Raw genomic sequence first — 20,579 nt, forward strand, 5'->3', positions numbered from 1 at the left:
AAAAGGCATTTTCTGTTTCAAGACACAGGCCAACAACCGTTACCACCTCCAACCACCTCTGATTGGAAAAAGACTGTTAAAACACTTCTTCTTTAATCCAATGTAATTGAGAATGCAGTTTAGTTGTACACAGCAAAAACCACAGTGTACATTGTACTCTATAAGAGTACATTTAACACCAGTCTCGGGGTGTATATAGGTCCAAGAGTTTGGTGTTCTCTGAACACTGTCAAAAGAGTAACATATAAACTCCAAATAAAGAGTTAGATTTTAACACTTTGGGAGTCAAAATATACACTATAACTGGTACTTTTTTGACACTGTTTGAGTGCTTTCCAACACGTGCAGTGTAAACCTAGAACCCTCAGAGAGTTAAAAATGTACTCTTAGTCAGTCTTTTAGTGTCACTGTGCAGAGCTGATTATTCAACACTTTGAGAGAGAAAATGTACTCCATGGTCATTTTTCACACTGTTTCAGTGCTGTTTAGCTGATGTACACCAAACAAACAATTTTGGGGTGAATCATTAACACTTCAGGAAATAAAGTACACATCAGACTCTTGAAAACATGCGTTTATTTAAAAAAAATGTGATTTTGATGTGTTTTAAATATAACATCTAATCAGTAGCAACATCAAACAACCCACAAAATACATTGGTCATAGGTGGACATGTGTGTACATTTGCTCATTAGGCCTCTTTAGCCTGGGGAAACACTTTAGAGATCATCATTCCAAAATCCTGTTACAACAAATGGACAACGTGGAATACCATACACTAGTGCTAATGTGCAAAGTAAACTGACAAAAATAGTGTTTTGAAAGACTAACAATCACCGAGCAGGATGACCAACATCTAAAAGTGTACATGGCAACCAGTTTACATCAATGTTGTAGATGGTGGTCTGCAAAAATGTGTACATGCCATTTAAGGCCTGGTCATAGGAGATTCCAAACACATAATGTGCTTTAAAAAGTTCATCAAAACTGACAGGGAAGACTTGGCCTTGCAGGGAAGGAGCTCACCATCCAACGCAATGTAGTATTCATGGAGCTGTTTCTTGTGGTCCCAAATGCTAGGATTTAGGGTTGCCTCCACTGGACCAGAGTACTCCTGAAGGCTGGAGATGACTGTAAGATAACAATAAACAAAAATATAACGACACTGTACATCGTATTTTGATGGATGGGTCAGACACTGACAAAAACCTTTGATAGCAAATCAGATCAGCTCGGCCATTACCATGAACAGAAGTCAAATGCAACATACACATTAATGCAGCAGTAATATAAAACCTAAAAGCATCCCAAAAATAGTAAAACACTGACAGGGACAATTTCACTGCACAATGAGTGCTTTTACATGCTTAAAGTACATACTCACATACTTTTACTTAAGTCAGGTTTTAAGTGCAGGCCTTTTACTTATAGTATATTCACAGGGTGGTATTTGTACTTTTACTTAACTTAAATCATATGAAACTTCCTCCACAACTGGAATTGGTCTATTGCACATGTACAGTACCAAATGTAGTGCGAAGTTAGACTTAACTGTTTAACAGCATTATATCAGGCGGGAGGCGAGAGCTTCGAAATCATTCATTCTACATGAGTAACGTCAATTGGCAGTAGCTAAGCTAACAGCTGCTAACGTTAACCGTCTCATTATTTCAAACGGTGCCTGCAGACTAGAGTTGATTATGGATTAAAAAAAAATGTATTCAAGGCCGCTGCGGCACTTCCGTAACGTTACCCCCTGTCGAATGATTGGAAAGAGGAGCGGTTTTCCCCCTGAGTCAGTGTGAATGAAGCCTGACAATTAACACGGGAGCGGCAGCTAAAATAGCAAAGAAATACATCTTTCGTTGTCAGAATAACGTTAATCTGATTGACTATGGCTAACGTTACCACTACAATAACGTCACAAATATTCGACTTGCTAACGTTATCGTTTTTTGTTGTTTAGTTATACAAATTAAAACAAGAAGACAAATATGAATATTCAGAATTATTCACTTGGTTTCTACTTACCTAACGTTACAGTCCTGCGGAGAAATGTTGCCGTGTTCGATCCATGGATGTATAACTCTTCCATCAATCTGAAAGGGTCACGGTCGCGCTTTTCCTGGAGAATATTTTCAAAAAGCAGAGGGTCACGAGGCTGCATTAAACCAATGAGAAGGCGCGGCCTATCTGATGACGAATCGAAACCTAAAATCGATGCGGACCAGACAGACTCAATGCAAAGATATAGTCTGAGGTAGTCCATCATCCCAGAATAAACACTACACAAGTCAACACCAACACCACACAAAGAAACACCAAAGAGAGGTACTGGTGCACTCTGAGAAGTGTACTTTATGTCCATTCTACTCCAAAGTGTAAACATTTCTACTCTGGTCATCAGTACTCTGGGATTTTAACACTTTGGCATTTGCTGTGTATGGACACATCATTTTGGTGGGAAACGGGGGGTTACGTATTGTAACCCTAGTTAAATAAGCACAGGCGGAGCCCTCTACTGGACTCTATGGGTACTACCCTCAATCATGCTATGCGAGCATTCACCTACTGAGATATCTATAAACATAGCCGGCCCCTCGGGGCGGGCCTACCTGAATGCGTGCGCAATCCCACCGTATAAAAGGCGGCCACGCCTCCTGACTGTCATCCTACACCCTCTTCAGCGAGCGGCATAAGACAGACAGGGCCCCAAGTAGACCGTGGAAAAGTCGGGGCCGCTGTTTACTTGGCTGGTAGAGCACACTCAGACACGCTTACCTCGTGAAGAGTGTGCATGGAAAATAGTGAGTAAGGGGAATTTCCACTTTATGGACAGAGCTAACATGGGATTTCTCCCGCAATTGTACAGATATCCTCTCAATCTAATTGAGACGTCCACTTCGTATTCAAATTCTCCAGCCAGTGGCACGAGAGTTCCCAAATGGACACCAAAATGCAATATATACACATTTTCCAGCAGGGGGAGCTCTAAGACCGTGTAATTTCTTTGCTGCACTTGGGAAAAAATTAGGAAACGTGTTACTAGGATGAAACGTGCTTTAAACGGGTAAACAAGTGTGCCTGGCCCCCACACGTTGTGGGTGTGCTACAACGGGTACCAACTGTCACTATACCACGTTTGTAATCCCTGCAACGTTTATAAATATTTGACATTGTCCAAATGTCTCAATGTTCACACCAATACATCATATGGTGGCCTATATATCACCGTTCAAGTATCAGCTCCCTCTGTCAATGCATTGTGGAAATATGAGCCTGTCCAATTGATGGACTTTATTTTGTATTGAACGGTACGTGTATTGTAGATATGTTGTCCAATCCAGGGACCTTTTCAATACAAAATAAGGTCCATCAATTGGACATGCTAAAACACTCGTCCAGACGTTTAAAAACACTTTTCCCGACATTTTAAACATTATTTCTTTATTTTCTTTTGTTCCCTGAAAACAATGCACATACTCTGGAGCTCACTGGGGTCCTACATATGCTTTAATCAGGCGTTTTAACACTTTTTTTCCATGAAAATGATTTGTAATCACTATCATGGGGCTATATAAATCCACCTCCGGGTAATTCGGAGCACAATTGTACCTTTCACTATTTAAATGTATTTGTATTATATGTTTTTGGGCTAGGAAAGTGACATTTCTGGGTGATTTGTGAGTTTATGGAGCTTTGCACACAAATCCTGGAGGTTCCAGGCCGAATTTGGGTGCTTATAGGTGGCCTGCCAGGCGCACCCACCCGTGGAAAGAAGAAAACGGTTAATTATATCTTTAAATAATCAAAAATGAAGTCCCAACGGAGGAGCGGATTTAATAAACTCAACCCTTTTGCGCTTCGAGCCCTTTTTGCCGCTTCTCCGTTGTAAGTTGCAACGGAGAAGGGGAAAAGTGTCCGGGGCTTCATTTCCCCTACTCCGTTCAAATTTTTTTTTAAATCCCTTTGGACTACGGTCTGCACAAAATCGGAAACCCGGTTTTTGGGTGCACTTAGAAAAAAAACAGCTGTCTGCAAACATGGAGGTGATGTATCCGCTCACAGTGCACCTTGGCTCGGACTAATATTGATGCCTCAAGACCCCCCAGCCTGGTTCTCATGAATGTTGACTTGGAGAACGGCTACCCCTGGATGAATGTAAGGGGAGTTGACATGGTACTCTGCCCACTCACCATGCACCTTTAACGGACTAATGTCGATGCCTCGAGACCCCCCACCCTGGTTCTAATAAAAGTGATTTTGCCAAATATGAACCAATGGATGAATGTAAAGGGACTTAATGTACCCCTGGAGGATATGACCGAGAGATGACAGGGGTCTCTGGCGGCCTCACGAGGCACTATTTTCGGCCACTTTTTCTCATTTTGACCCCTTTTGGCATGGATCATTTTGAACTCTTTTTTTTACTTTATGTTCCGTCCGACCCGATTCTGACCACCGGGGACCCTGGAGGATAGGACCGAGAGATGACAGGGGTCTCTGGCGGCCTCACAAGTCTCTATTTTCGGCCACTTTTTTTTATTTTGAGGCCTTTTTCGATGGTTCTTTTTAGAATCTTTTGTTCCGCCACCCGGTTCCTGTTATATGGCTATATGACCTTCCATTGGAGCCTCCTGTATGGCCACCATCCGGGCGTGTATGCCAATATGACCAACACTGAGGTCAGAGAGGCGGATAAAAGGGGAGCTGATGCAGGCTACCTCATCCACGTGCAGGATCACAAGACGGCCAGGACATTTGGAGAAGCGCAGCTGCCGCTTACAGTAGAGGAGTTTGGCTGGGTGCAGAGGTGGGTGGAGATAAAAGGGGCATTGCTGGGTCCTCAGAACCGCTATTTCCTGTTCACAACGGGGAAGAATCCCTCCAGGAACCTGAGTAGCTACTTGAGGATGACATGGGATGATGCTGGGCTTTCAGGGGACATCACCTACACCGACCTGTGCACTGCCCTCGCTGACAATGTGAGTTGAATACACACTATTGTCTGTTGTGGGGGGGTTGCATGTGAACAATTACCTGTTACTAATTGATTTGTTCTTTACAGGTCAAGCACTACCACGATGCAGAAAGCCGTGCAATTCTTGCCAGGTTTATGTGCCACGACACAGCCACGGCTGATAAATATTACACCAATATGCCAGGAATACAGGAGGCATTGAAAATAAGAACCATGTTCAGAGACTCAATGGTTGCGGCGTATGAGGTGCACACAAAAGCAGCAGAAGCAGCAGAAGCCACAGGTTTACCATCATCAGATGGTGATACGTTCGACGAGGGCTCAGGGGCTGAGAGCACCGTCAGCAGCAGTCTTGCACCCCTCATCTGCAATGACACCAGCGATCCCTCGTCTACGGAAGAGCAGGATGCGTTAACTGAGGGGTTGTTGGAGGAGCGGAAGGCAGAGATGGCATGGAAGTCGGTACCGGTTGAAGACTCTGACTCAGAGGGGACTGAAGACAGTGAGCCAGACAGTGACAGTTCTGAGGAGGGGGCAGATGCCATGGACTCAACCTGTTTGGACAAATGCACGGTCAAACTTAGTCCCCTAAATAAGCCCCTGGGTCCCCCGCTGAACTTGGGACTATGTATACTGTGTATACTGTATTTATTTTGTTAAAATTTAAATAAATATATTGTTATAATTAAATACTTGGTCCTTCTTGTAAAAAACCCACCAACACTTGCACACACATTACATTTCAGTTGGTACCGGATGATGAGAGTGGAGACTCTGGAAAAAAACTCAGTTTCCCACCCCCTGTAAGATTCCCAGGGGCAGCTAAAGTGCCGCTTTCCATCAGCACCGGGGAGGCGCTCTCCTTGGTGCTTAACCACAGCTCAAGTGTGAGAGGAGGAGGAGGAGGTGTAAGGCAGAGGAGGGTGACAAAAAGTTAAAGTGTGTGAACCTCCAGCCCAGAAGGGCTTACCAGGGGCCTGATAAAACCCTCCACTGAAGGGGTGGTGGTGCCAATAAGAAGGCCGAATTTGGATGCTGAGGGGTCGGCAGCATTAAGGTTACCAGGGGCTTGATAAAACCCTACACTGAAGGGGTGGTGGTGCCAATAAGAAGGCATACGTTGGCTGCTGAGTGGCGGATATCAAAGCACCACAAAATCCACGCCCTTTCAGTATTACCAGGGGCATGAGGTTCTAGCGGGTGTGGATAGAGGGGTTTAGTCCGAGGGGTTATGCTTAAGTGCGGGTCCCCGGGCACTCACGGTGCACATGGTTATGGATGTGTGGTGGTGGTGGTGCCAATAAGAAGGCTACATTTGGATGCTGAGGGGCGGGCATCAAAGCACCACAAAATCCACCCCCTTTAAATATTACCATGGGCATGAGGTTCTGGCGGGTGTGAATATCTGGGTTTAGTCAGTGGGGGTATGCTTAAGTGCGGGTCCCCGGGCACTCACAGTGTGCAAGGTTATGGATGTGTGCATTTTTAAAGGGTTTGCTGGTGCTCATGAGGCGGCCCTGTGAGGCTTGGAGAGCGGGCATAGTGAGGTGGATTTACTGGTGTGTTTCCCTGGATGATGGAAATAACCAGAGTGCACATGTTAGGGAGACATGCTGGAGGTCCTTAGTCCGTCCTTTGAGGGTCTTGGAGCGGCCAAATAGAGGTGTATTTACTGGTGTGTTTTCCCTGGATGATGGAAATAACTAGGGATGCTCCGATCGCCAATTTTGGGGCCGATCGCCAATCGCCGGAATCAGTATCGGCCGATACCGATCGCCGATCTGATCGAGTGGGCGGGGCCTATGGGGATCTTCCATTTAAAGTGATGTTTACAACTCAGTTAATGGGGCTCATTCACTGGCGCTTCCACAAACAACAACCAACATAATTATTACATTCAAATGAAGTACATTATTCAAGTTTACATTAACTTTGGATAATAACACGGGAGAAATGAGCGGAAGCGCTCTCTTTTCCTCTCTCCCCCTCTCTCTCTCTCCTGACAGCCTGTCAGTATCTCATGTAGCTTGCTGATCCAGTAATGAGGGACCCGACAATGAAGAATAAATATATTTATAACTAGTTTAGCTTGTTCCAGAGGTAGATAAAATGGCTAAGTGTGTTAGGTCTAATTCTTAGTGTGTGTTTCACTCCGCTCACCCGTCCGTCACAGCGGGTGGAACTGCAGGATTTCTGCTTCACACACGTTGCATACCGCTATTTTATTGTCATTTTCGGACACCTTAAAATACAGCCATTTTGGCGAGCTTGTTTTGCGGCGCACAGAGAAAAGTGTCATGTATTTTACGTCATAATTTCACGTCATGCGATCGGCTCTCGTGTTCGGCATTTTTAGAGAGCACCGATCGATCGGCAGAGAATGAGTATCGGCCGATATCGATCGGCGGCCGATCGATCGGCGGCCGATCGATCGGAGCATCCCTAGAAATAACCAGAGTGCATATTGTTAGGGAGACATGCTGGAGGTCCTTAGTCTGTCATTTGAAGCACTATTCCTGCCTTGTAAATTGATTTATTGTAGCCTGCTTCATGTCCAATTGATGTACTTTATTTTGTATTGAAAGGTACGTGTATTGTACATATCTTTTCCAATCCAGGGACCCTTTCAATACAATATAAAGTCCATCAATTGGACATGCTAACACAATCGTCCCAACGTTTAAAGACACTTTCCCCGTCATTTGAATCACTATCTCTAACTTACAAAGATATATAAAGCGCCCTGGTCATCTGGATACACTCTGTAGCTATTTAATACACTTTTCCCGACATTTTAAACATTATTTCTGCCTTGTAAAGATATATAATGCACCCTGGTCGTCTGGATACACTCTGTAGCTATTTAATACACTTTTCCCGACATTTAAAACATTATTTCTGCCTTGTAAATTGATATAATGTGCCCTGGTTCTCTGGGTACACTCTCTCCCTATTTCAAAAACGTTTCCCCGCCTTTTAAACACTTTTCCTGCCTTAAAAAGTCAGGTGCTGCATCCTGTTCTCTGAGTACACTCTGTCTCTATTTACAACACTTTTCCCGACATGTCAAACACTTTTCTTGCCTATTTAAACCACATTTTAGACTGTCCATTTAATGGAATTTAATTTGTATTGAAAGGTACGTGTATTGTACATATTTTGTCCAATACGCGGAAGATTGACTGTATAGTGAATTCCATCAATTGGACACTGCACCCCTGGTGGAACTTTCGTGAATTACGCGAAAAATCCCCAAACTTTAATATTTTCTATCTTTGAGGGGAAAGCAAATTTTTTCCCCATGTGGAAGCCCCCGGGATGCATGGGGAAATGTGGAATTGTGGAGAGAGATGACTTTACTCTGGGATGAATGCAATCATTTTGATTGAATGCATTTTTCACAGACACATCACTCTAGAACTAGGGTTACAATACGTAACCCACCATTCTTGCAACAGGGCCTGAATTTCTACCCACTCCGCCGCCAAAACCTTCCATAAAAGGAAGATTGGCTCATGGGGGGCTGACACAGAAAGGGCCGATTTTCTACTGAGGTCCTTGAACGCACCGCGGCACGCTCTCGTGGGGCCGCGGCTCTGTCATAATGCCGTCTCTTTGAAACGGACATTATGGGGAAATGTGGAATTGTGGAGAGAGAGATGACTCTTACTCTGGGATACATGCAATCGTTTTTACTGAATGCATTTTTCACACACACATCACTCTCGAACTAGGGTTACAATACGTAACCCACCGTTCTTCTGCGGAGGTCCCTGAACGCATCGCGGCCACTCTCCCGGGGGCCGCGCGCCCTCGTATTAACGCTGTGTTTCACATTCAACGGTGAAACGCATTAATCGGAGCTATTATAGCAGGCAAGGTGTGTTTTCTGACAACAGCACGCCGGCAATAGCGTCTCTTCAACCCGCACAATGCTTTGACAGCACTTTCTGCAGTTTATTCCACTCACGTGGGCGCGCCCACCTACTGGCTCCTTTACTGGAGTTTACGGTGGGGCGTCGAGTGTGGGACAGTGTTCTGTCCTCTGAGGATGAGCAAGAAGCAGCATACGCCAAGCTGCGACTACTCCTCATCCACGTGACCAAGGAAATCGATCCAAAGAGCCCTTCTGTAAACACGGGGGCTCCCAGGAGATCATCACGGTCTTTTTGCCATGCGGCGTGATCCCCCAGGGACATCACACGGCAAGCAGCGGCGGCCACACCGTAGACCAAGCTACTAACTCGGCCGATGCTGCGGCCAAATAATCACTCTGATCCGGTGAGGTGGGGGCATCTTGCGGCTCTATATCTAAGAGCAATGAGCGAGATGCCCAACACACCCGTGTTTATTTGCAGCCGCCCTGTCACGCGGCAGCGGGGCAGAGGCTCCCTGCCCAGCCTGCTGCCTGCTGGGAGCAGATGGGCGCTCCGCCGCCATGGTCATCAAATAGGGGGAAGTACAGACCTGGGCGATGGACTTCCATGAACCATGCTGACCCATGTTTTTTCAAACAGCTGTGTTTTGCAAAAAACTGATTAACCACCTTGAATTGTTAGTTGGAACCCCCTTCCAGTCAAACTTAGTCACAGATTTTCATAAAACATTGCTTTTAATATCTATATATTTTAATATTCCAGAAAAATAATATTAATGTTAGAAGTGTCCTCATGACCTGTCCTACCTTCATCGAACACAAGACAAATCTTGCTCTTACATTCACTAAGTACATTGATGCGGTCCAAAGGATGAAACCCTTTCCATTTGTAAGCAAAGCAACATGCAATGCTAAGTTTCCACACAGTATATCTCATTATCCAGAAGAAAGATTACTATAAAATTGTGCTAAAGACAATGTGACAAATGATCACACATCCAATAAAATCAGTTAGCCAGTAGGGTGTTTTCCTTTCACACACTGCATTTGTAATGGTTATATTTACAGTGGAAGCTGTATGGGGCGCTGGTGTGGCTTTATACTTTTATTCACATGGGAACTATTAATCAAAATACCTACTTTAATCTGCTTTTACATGTTTTATACGTCCAGTGTCATGTATTGTCATTAATCATGTTGTACTATTCCTTATAATGAACATCATCTCTGATTTTCTGATAATTAAATCTGATGAAATTATCTGCATTTAAAGGTTAGAAGAGGTCATGAAGGAGCCATTATGGCAGAAATAATGAAAGGCACTATGAAGCATAAACATATCCTTGTCCAACCTGTATCTAACACATAAGACACAGTTAAATACGGCATCTGTCCTTCTATCTCCCTGTCACGCAAACACACACCAGTAAAACACACTTCCTGTCCACTAACTGATGCATGCTTTGAGGGCTGCCGCTCTCCGTCTGATGTCTGATGCTCAGTGACTGATCAATCCCAGCGTGTCAGAAGCTCCGCAGATATGTCTGATTAGCACAGACGAGCATACACACCCTTCCAACCCCTGTGATTGACATTTCACTGAGGCTAATGAAGGAGACATTTTAATGGCGGGGGCTAATAAACTCATCGACAGGGGTAGCAGGATGAGTTATTTAACTCCTCTGATCCTCCCGTGTGGGCCTACGGCACAGCAGGATCAGGATGGTGATCATTTTGGATAGTTCACTTTGAAGCCTAAATGCAAAAAAAAACATGCTTTTAAGGCGTTAATTTATCCAAATTGTGATCAAATGCTATCTGCAGATTAAAAGGTAGAATGGTAGTCCAACACATGTCATCATATGTGTACAAGGAAGTGGTCATCTGATTAACTAACTAGTTTTACTAACTAGCTTTATAACTAACTGGTTTAAATATAATTTAAAAACTGCATTTACCTTGCACATTAATGTACTGTAAATGGCATCCTATGATAACATTTTGATAGTTGTGGGTTTGCCTTTTATTGTATGTGTGAACTTTGATTCACTATAGTTATATTGTGTATTTGATAGATACTCTATATATGTGTATATATTTCAGGGTTAATTTGAATATATTTGCTGCTGACAAATAAAAATCCCGATTTGGGACCAATAAAGTATATTAAATCTAATCTAAACTAATGTCTTTTAATAAACGGTTATCTAACCTATATTCAAATCTACATGTTTTACTCCCTTTATTTAGACGTTTTTTCTCCTACAATTTGGAAAATACCTTTTCAGAATAATATGGGCTACCCTGGAATACCTTCCATTTAGATATGAGAGGTACTATTCATGTTATTACAGGTGTAAATTACAAGTTACATACTGTAACAATTATTTAATATTTAGGATATCAGAGTCTGACACAATCATATGATGTTGATTCAATTGCACATTTAACAAAATCAGTCAAAAATAAAGACATAGTATATTTAAGTTTCCACTGTAATGATGATATTTGATGAATTGAGCTTTGTAATAATATTTATTGATAAATAATAGCTAAGGATGTATATGTAGCAGTAGCTGTGCATTTAGGAAGTTACCCTTAAGCTGCCTTCACAGGATACTCGTTAAAACAGCTCTGCGCTGACGTTGTGTTTCTATAGAGAGAGCGATGCCGCTACCCTCAGCGCCGCGCACCGCTCAAAATTGTTGCAGAGCGATGCGCTCAAAGTTGAAATAATTTCAACTTTGACCTCGTTACCACTGACCTTTAGACGTGCAACCAATCTGATGACATCTGTATGAAGCGGCGCAAGCTAGCAGGGGATGTTACCATAGAAACGAAACATAACAGGCCAACGTTGCAGTGAGTAAATCGCTTATAATGTGAATGCAGCCTACTCTTATTCCCGGAAAGAGAATGTGTGAGAAGGGGTTGAAGAGGTGAAATATGAGGAATATGAGATGGGTATGAAATATGAATAACAACCCGCCCATTTGTTCCCTCCTCTTACTCGGCTCATCCATGAATCTATTTTCACATCCAGTCCACTCACACTTCAATCATACAAAATGTAGATAATGTTTAGCTTTAATTTCAACGACAATGGGGCTGTTTTCATCATACAGTGTGTGAATACTTTATAGAGTCTGTATTTTAGTTTCAGGACATACAAATTGATGTGATTCTCTGCTACTTGCCATAAAGATACTGTAAAAACAACTTTAAAAAAACATCCTTGTAGGGGGCTTTTGCAGCTTGATTTGCATCCTATCACACTTCAAGTGTGACTGAAGTGTGTATAGTATGTGTTAAATGTATGCACTGAGAACAACTCGCATCATTAGAACAATGAGAGCTTACATGGTGATATCATGTTTTTGTGTTTTTTTACGAGACAGCTGCGGATGGAAAGAGAGAAAAAATAACTCACGGTAAGGGGGCATATTAAAGAGGACGGAGAGAATCAGAAAAAAGAGAGAAAGAGAGGACAGATCAAAGCAGTTTTTCTCGCTCTTTAGTGCTCTTGATTTGGAGCAGCGAGGGGCTTCATCCCCTGTCGTAGCTCTCTGACGTTCAGGGGGCTTCACTGTCCTCCCTGGGCTGTATGCATGCCAGCCGGTCAGCCTGCACAACCAGAAACTGTTCTCATACAGTTCTCTCACATATGTCTCTTTTTTTCTCTGACGTCTCTAATAGTTTATCCCCGTTTCTTACTCTCCTCCTGAACTTTCATATCTAAGAATCAATGTTTTTATTATTTTTATTTTTATTATCAGGAGAACTTTCTGTCCTCCAAGGACGAGCACACTTGCAAAACTTTATTCGCAGTGTGCAGCACGGCGGAGGTGGTAGCATTATAAAACGTTCAGGTGTGTGCGGGGAGGGTATGATTAAAGCTACGAAGAGCTTCTCTGTTATTTATTTTTACCCTCCCTAGCCTTTTATTCCCCCTCTTTTTCTTCACACTATAGAGCGAGTCGTGAAACAGGAGGGTGTTTTTTTCTCTTTCTTGTGTTCTTCAAAAAGGAGCAATTGGGGGCAGCCAACAAAAGGGGTCTCTAATAAGCTGCCTACATATCACAGCGGGGTGAGTCCCGTGTTGTGTTGGCAGAATGATTAAAAGTTACCTGTGCCAAATGATTACCGCAGCGGTGCCCCGGGTTCAGCCGAGCTGAATGCGAGGCGGCATTTTACTTAGCCGGCCCTGTTTAATTAAAACACAGTCAAATGAGATTTTGCGACAATAAGGGACGATAATAGGTCAGCTAACTGATAGGCAACGCTTTAGCTGTTCTCATTAACCACTCCCTTGATAGCATTCATGTAATGGAGGAGTCCATCACTGCATCTCATTTGGGAGGGAAGGAGTCGAGGAGGGGGAAGGGATGGTAGAAGGAGGATAGTGTGTTGGAAATAATAAAATTAAGAAAATGCTAACACTTGGAGAGTTATTATCCCTGCAGGCAGACGTCATGGGATGCAGCAAAGTCATTTTGAGCCGAATACATCACCAAAGCTTTAATTGCTATCATACATTTAGTTGGACTCCCAATCTGCTGACACTGATTGGCCCCAGAGTCATTGTCTGTCCACTTGACACTTAACATAACCCAATCTGAGCCACAGGAGAAATACTCAATGTCATTGGGAGTATAAAAGCATCAGTCGGACTTCAATCACCCAACACCAATCCTCTGGGGTTAAGGCCATATCAGATGGTTCCACTCATAATTTCCATTCAATTTGAGTCAATGTAGGGAATGGCAAACGTAGTAAAGTGAAAATTAAGGATAAGGCTATCATGCAGGAAACTTGATTGATCTGCAATTTAAGTTGGCCTGCAGAGGTTTCTTTTCTCAATGTATCAATCATTTAGTGTTTCCCTACTAAATGGATGCCAGGCCCAACAAAGGAGTTGTGTAATGACTACTTATAAAACATCCACAAAGCTGATTGATCTAAATATTGGTATTTAGTATATTGGTATTTAGATCATGTTGAGTCCAAATGGAAAAAAATAAAGTTTGAAGTTCAGGCAGCTTTATTATCACTATGAATATATTTGCAAGCAGTCTTTGCCTCCTCCACTAGTTAATTCCATAGGTAACTGAACCAACATAATATGGCAAATCCCCCCCCCCCCCCAAAAAAAAAGTTAAATTGAAAATTCTGCCTCCAGCCATGCCGATTACGCTGAATATAAATGCTTAAATAAGTCCCTAAAAGCCATGCATGCCACTCAGAGGTAAGGTTGCATGTATTAAAATGCTTTGCTAAGTTTACATTAATGTTTGTCAAGGGAGATCAATGTAACTTTTTGCATCTCAGAGCACTTCCATGGTCTTAAAGCTGCTTAATGATAAATAATAGTTAGCACTTCCGATGACTCATGTTCAACACTATTTAAATAAACCCAAATCATCCAGTCCTTGGCACAGCTAACCGAACAAAACACTCCAAACTATAAATGCCGACCCTTGAGACAGCACTTGGCGTTGGCCTCCAAACGTCTCTTATTCACGGAACCACTTGTTTGGTACACATGGAGGGTCACTTAGGATTCCGACCTTGATCCAATGCTTTGAACAGGGACACATGGATGACAAGGGGGCTTTGCAGATTTGTAATTGGCAAAACAAGGAAAACTGAAAGACATTGGCGTTGCAAGTGTAAGAGGGGTGAAGGGCAGAGGTGACTTTGGACTTGAACCTTTGGGAGAAAAAGTAAAACTTAAGCTGTACAATATCAACATTAGTGTTTAAGGTCCATATAGAGTGTAACATTTTAATATTTGTAATTGTTTCAGGTTTAATTTAACTTTTTGAGCAGGGTGGAGTACAGTGGATACAGCTTTAATGAACCCAAGGGGACATTTGGCTTGCAAACAGCAGTTGGTAGTACAGTGATTAATAAAAGGCAATCCATACATTATCGAACATTGGTGAGAAATACCAATGCAATGTTGAATGAAATTATTGGTATTTTCCAAATATACTTTGACATGTTGATGTATTTTAATTGCGACAACTTAGGATGTCAAGGCATTTATGTATTGCTGGAAACTAAAAGTTACAGATCGTTACAAAAAAGGAAAGACTTCAGTTGGGTGGAAATAGTTTGACCAATAACCTTTAGGATCTCCACATTACTTAGAAAGTACTAAGCTGAGGATGTTTTTGAAAGAAAAACCTGGATCTGCCTGAATCAGTTTGACAGCCTATGTTGATCACACTGCAGTGTTGTTTAGACCAGTGGTTCTCAACTGGTCAGGCCTCGGGACCCACTTTTTACTTGGTCAATACATCGCGACCCAACATTTTGAAGCACTTAAATCTATTCAACAAAAAATCGTGTAGTAATATATACGCTTTTGAGCATACAATATTAATAAAAGTGAAGTACAGTGCATATATCCCTTATATCCCTTCACAGAACTAAAGTATGCTTTTAAAAAAGGTTTAATGAGATGATGGAATCAAAGCTGAACTATATAAAAGGCACACATGCTGAAAACCCAACCCCAGCAGGGGGGTCTGGGGGGATTCTCCCCCAGGAGATTTTTAGAAATACTAACATAAACTACGCATTCTGGTACACTCTGAGAAGAAAATAAATAAATCTATTACTACCCGACATATTGATAATATTTTATGCCATTGTTTGTTTTTCACTTTGTTCTGACATCTTGCTGCGATTAGAGCAAAGAGGAGATTTACTTTAAATTGTGGGTAAGGGTAGATAGCTCCCATTGTTCTGTGACCTGTCAATCATCAAACCGGGGGTCATATTTCATTATGTGTTCATTTGTATCTGAAGTTGTACCCATGGATGTATAAAGAAGAGTTCTACCGCAAAGTTATTCTCCGTGGGGACTTCCGGCAACAATCTTGATTCTGATTGGCCAGAAGACTCGAAAAAACATCAGCAAAGATATTTTATTGAGAAGATGATCGTGACAGAAGTTTTCAAAACCGTTTATGGTCTCCAGTACTTCCTGTCCAACGCCGACTGCATGCACAGCGTTAGAAAATCGGGCCTTCAAAATAAAAGTTTGACTTTTTCCCCCCAAAAAAAAAAAAAAAATTCAAATTTTTTTTTTTTACTTTTTTTTCTTCACTCACACATCCGCGACCCACTCGAAACGGGTCCGTGACCCACTTTTGGGTCGCGACCCACCAGTTGAGAACCACTGGTTTAGACCATACCATAAGAAGAAGTGTTCATATCATTCTCTGTAAGCGGCGGTATTTAAGAGCTAATTGTTTGTACTAATCCTCTTTCTAATTCACCACCCCCTGCCTGTTATTATCAGAATCATTAGGCAGGATCATTAAGCGTTCAGGAGCAGCATGCCTACCTTTGTGCGTGACAATTGCAATGAACTGCACTAAAATCTTCACATTTGCTTACGTGTCAGTTAAATGATTTTCAAATTAAAGGACAGAATGTTGATGTGATGAAGGTTACGGGTGTTTACACGCTGACTGATTATACAATGATTCTCTCCTTGGAAAATGGGGTGTTTAGTATACTTAGGCTTTGTGTTTTGCCAATAAAGTTAAATAGTTTGACTTGTTTCCACAGCAGTTTAATTACTTTAGTATAACACAGTGTCAAGATAATGTGACATGATGTATAAGGATGTCTTCCTCAGGACTGTGTAATGCATTCTATACTATGGTGTAACTTAAAAATGTATTATTGTCCTTTTTATCTTGTCAGAAAACATTGAGAATGTATCCATTTTATACAGCTTTATGTAAATATTTTGTGCTGTCCTAGTTCTGTTACATCCACACAATAAATTGCTCTTCATACTGGATTTGCTTCTCTTTCAGTATATGGCTGTTTCCCTGTACTGGCCTTCAGTATATAATGACCTCTGTGGGGAACATTTTTGAATGGCGCAAAGACAAAAAGGATAAAAATAAAACTATACTGAAAAACTAGTGCAGTGTTCATCAAGATAACAGAAGGACTTGGGCCTATAGAGGGCCGAAGTCCCTCCCTTTCCGGTGGAACTCCATGGGACCTTATTTCGGAAAAATTATGTATTGAAGTCAATGGCGAGAGAAAGATTATCTTTCGATCCCGTTTGAATTGTGCCATGAATTACACATATGATGTTTGTCAATTTAATTGACTTTTTTTTGTGTGAAACCGCTCAATGAACTACATCTCTGGTCTCGCACAACACACGTCACCAACACCAAGCTGGCCGTCACGTTAGCACATTTCACCTCTTTCTTTCAGAATGAGGCGAAAAGTATTAAACGAGGAGAAAATCACTACAAGTCTGGGCATGTTGAGAGCTGTATATACACAAAAGGGGAGCTAGTCGGTTCCGTAAGAGCCGAGGTGAGTGTTAAACGAGTGTAATGTGTAACGTTAATGTCAGCTAGCTAACATAAGCTAACAAGGTACACTCCTGTGTTTTGTTTGAGCAACTAGTTTTCATGTCACGTTGTTTGCGCCTCTTGGGATCTAAACGAAGGCCGGCAAACCACCTCTGCAGGCGGCGCATATACAGCAACCCCAGTGGCACCACGGAGTGAGCAGCCGCCATGAGACCCAGAGTCTGCCTGATGGTCAAAGCTGTCACCGTTGCCCCCTGTCGCAGTCTGCGAACTGCCCGCAGCAGGGACGCCTGTCTGCTTTCTGACAGGGTGGCGCGTAGCCTGCCTGCATCGAGCACCATCCCTAGATACCAGCGACGTGCAGTCAGTGGGGGGAGGCAGAGCCTCACCTGTCATACTCCAATGTAACGGAAAAACAACTAAAGAAAAACGAAATAGTAATAATAATAAAATGTCTCCACTGATCTGTGTTGTAAGTGTGATTTATGTATGATTCTAATCGCTTTTTATAGTCAAAATCAGCAAATTTGCCGAGCTCCGCTACGGGAGCGATGACAAGTGAGGCAGGCATGTGCTCTGCCTCTCGTAAGCCCACAGTAACTTGCTGGAGCACGGGCACTAATTTAGCGCGGGCACTTATTTTGTGAGCGCGCTCAAGCCATTTACTGTGGGGTGAGGTGAGGCCATATACAGTCTATGGGTGAGGCACAGATGAGATCTACGGTAGACGTAACAACAAACTAGACTTTTGAAACTACAGGAAGATAAGGAGGACTTTTACAAAAAAGTAATAGAGATTGTTGTCCAGAAGGATAGCATGGACTGCATCTTCAAGTCAAGGTAAGACCACATTTGTAATGAAAATGGGATCTTACTAAGAAAGAACAATCCAATATTTAGATTTTGGGTATCCTTTTGTTGAACGGTCTGTTTAAAATGAATCGAAGCATCAGACTAAAAAAGCTTTTGAAATAACCGAATATTTCGATTAAGGTCAAAATATAATATTTGTAAATCTGACTCAGTGAGTCAGTGCCTCACCAGCCATGAACCTCACCGCACGTCACTGCTAGATACTGCACCTGCTGGTGAGGATTGCTCTTCTTCCAATTGACCGCAAAACCCAACTTGGTTAGGTGTAGGATCAATTGGGCTGTGTGCAACATTGCCCATTCCCTGGACCTGGCCATGACTATGAGGTCGTCCAGATAAAAGAAAACCCTCATGCCATGGTCGCGAAGCGGCTGAAGCGCCGTGGCCACACATTTGCTGAACGTGCGTGGGGATAAGGAGTAGCCAAACGGCAGTCTGTTGTACTCATAGGCTATCCCCTGGAAGGCAAAAAGCAAATACTTTCTGTGTCTTGGAACAATTTCAACATGAAAGTAAGCGTCCTTCAGGTCGATGGTTGTAAACCAATCGCCCGGCTGCACCAGCCCCAGTAACTGTTTCACAGTTAACATCTGGAATATTTTGCAGGCGACGTGCCGATTTAGGCTGCGGAGATCTATGATGGGTCTGAATTATCCTGTCTTCTTGGGAACCAGGAAGTACATAGATTAACGCCCCTTCTCCCTGTGCTGGGGGTGCACAACAGACACCACTTGTTTTTGTAACAGGGTCTGAATCTCCGCTGAAAGAAAACCTATCACCTCCTGGGATGGTAGATCTGTCTCTCTTACACCGTTGAACAGAGGAGGGATGCTGCAAAACTGAAGTGTATAACCCCGTTTCAGCGTCCTGTCCATCCACTCTGTTAATACATAGCTGTGCTTCCATTCCACATAACATTGTGTTAGGGGATGAGCCATCAGCTAGGAAGCTGTGGTACTCCCTGGTGGCCCACTCCGCCGCCAAACTCCCCATGAAAGGAAGTTCGGCCCATGGGGGGCTGACACAGAAAGGGCAGATTTTCTACTGAGGTCCCTGAACGAGCGTGCGCTCCGCCATAATGCAATTCTCACCCAAACGGAAAAATGCATTAATCGGAGTGTTTACGCTAAGTGCTGTGTGCCTCCTGACAATAACACGCCGGCCATAATGCCCCTGTACCCGCAGAGCGCTCTGATAGCATTTCCTCACCTCTCTCTCCTCCTCATCGTCGCGCCGCGCTCTCTCCCCTGCGGAGGAGCTCGAGGAAGAGCCAGCGGAAGCATACGGCTGAGCTGCAGCCTCTCTTCCTCCAGGCGGCGGAAGCGCTGGGTGACCGACGTGATCGACCCAAAGAGCCCCTCCGTGGATACAGGGGCCCCAAGGAGATCCTCGCGGTCCTTCCGGGACAGCGCAGTGAGTCCCAGCCACACATGACGCAACGCCACTGTGGCCAGGGACATCACACGGCCAGCTGCGGGAGGGCGGGGGTGACCTGCTGAGGGGGAATCAGAGAGACGCCCAACACACCGAGATTATTGGCCGCTGCTCCCATCTGCGCACTGAGCCGGAATATTCTGTCCAAATAGTCCAGCATTGCCCATCCAGCTGCCTGCGGGAGCAGATGGGCCGCCAGGCTCTCATCAAGGGGGGGCACGCCGGGACACACCATGTCCGAGCGGCCCTGCACCCTCAAGATACCTGTCATACCTGCCACTGGAGCCCTAGTTCTCAGTGGCTGTCGCCACGTCGCCTCCACACACTGCCAGATGTCTGGCAACGGGGGCGAAACTAAGGCCGGCTGCGCCGGGGAAGCCGGGCCGTAAAACCCCTGACGGAAGCGGCTCACCGGCTTTGGCGGTAGTGGTGGAGGGAGCGGTAATCTTACCCGCTCCGCCGCGATGGCCATTACCGATGGGAAGTCCTGACGTGCGGACCTGTGTGGCGGCCCGTCCTGGGTGCCGGAACCGGAAGCACCCGACATCGAGGAACCCTCGTCGTCTTCCTCTTCGACGAACGGGGCCGGCCGGCCTGCCGGGATGGCGAAAACGAATGGCACCCCCCCAGCCGCATCCTGTTCTTCCATCTCCACCACCTCGAGGTCCACGTGGTCCTCCGTTTCCTCCGGCGACACATAGTAGGCCTGAAAATGCTCCATGCTGTGCCGGTGGCTAAGTTGTGGTAGCATCCGGCAGGCATTACAGGAGGGAGACTGGGTCAGGCCGTCCCCGGCGTGTTCAGGCCCCAGGCACTCGAAACAAAGGTGGTGGGGATCGGCACCTGCAATTAGGCCGGTGCATGTAGGACAGGGTCGGTGCTCGAGGATTGGTGAGTCCATTCTTTTATCTTTCTTCTTCCTTCTCTTTCGCTTCTCTCAGTTGTTTATCCTGCTCGCTGAAGAGAAAAGGATTACAGTCAGGAGGCGAGGCCGCCTTATATAGGGTGGGTTTGCGCACACACTCAGGTAGGCCCGCCCCGAAGGGCCGGCTACGTT

The sequence above is a fragment of the Trematomus bernacchii genome, unplaced genomic scaffold (assembly GCF_902827165.1).
Source record: "Trematomus bernacchii unplaced genomic scaffold, fTreBer1.1, whole genome shotgun sequence".
Classification (NCBI taxonomy): Eukaryota; Metazoa; Chordata; class Actinopteri; order Perciformes; family Nototheniidae; genus Trematomus; species Trematomus bernacchii.